The following is a 1,177-nucleotide window of genomic DNA, read 5'->3' on the forward strand; positions in this document are numbered from 1 at the left end:
AGAGTGAGGTTTTATTTTTAGTATACTTTTAAAGCTAAAAATGTGACTTTAGTGTAAATTAAAGGAAATTGTCCTTTGGTTTTTCAATGTTTTTTCTCACAAGTGCCTTCTCTATTATCGGAGAAGAGTCTGATTCTTTGCGCATGTTTGATCCTCAACAATAATATTTTAATAAAAATAAGTAATTACATAAAAAAATAATTTTAAATGAAAATCAGTTCATATTACCAACACAATTTAAATGAAAATTAATTGATATGACTAGTCGTTGATTGATTTTAACCAGTTCTAACTAGTATGATTACTGACTGGAATAACTATTATACAATATCAATATAAGAATCATTCACCGTTTTTCGATTCAGTTGATCGATACAATCGATTTTCACTTTTATGCTCTTTAGGATAGTTTTTCTCTCCATACTAATGAAAGTGAAGATATAATTGATAAATGATTAAGCAATATTATTTTGATTAAGTAACATAATAATTTTTCATCATACAATTCAAGTATGAATCAAACAAATAAATGTATTTATAGAACAAAATTTTATGGTATCCACATATGGATTATGTGTAAGAAAATGATGTAATTCTCTTTTACAAAGTTATAGTTCTATTCATGGCAAAAAAAAATCAGCTCTACAATTCATTTTTTATTAAGTAAATGCTAAATATTGCAAGTATGATAATTTTTTTAAAGTTCTTAGATCATTTGATAAGATTTTAACTTTAATTATGTTTACTAATGCACCATCTAAATAGAAGGTTTTTGTGATTTATATTATGAATATGATATTCATGTACTATCAGTTTAAATATTTATATATTATCATTCAACATTTATTTGTATTAATTTTGTTTAAAAGCAAGTGATAATTAATATAATTGGTGAATAATACTGTAACACTGTAACAACATATTATTGTTCTTTATAAATGAAGTCTTTACATGATGAATTAAATTAAATGTTGGTTATCTGAAGACTGTAAACTAATAAGTAATATAATATTAAATTAAGGATAATATTTTTAAAATATCATAAAGTTAATTCCATTAATAACTTTTATCGGTTTTTGTAATTTAGTAGAAAATATCTTTCTTATTTATCAATAATATAGAAGATGGAACACACCCTTACGGCCTTACTGATCATTCATATATATATATATATATA

This window comes from Lupinus angustifolius, chromosome LG08, assembly GCF_001865875.1.
Source record: "Lupinus angustifolius cultivar Tanjil chromosome LG08, LupAngTanjil_v1.0, whole genome shotgun sequence".
In the NCBI taxonomy this organism is placed as follows: domain Eukaryota; kingdom Viridiplantae; phylum Streptophyta; class Magnoliopsida; order Fabales; family Fabaceae; genus Lupinus; species Lupinus angustifolius.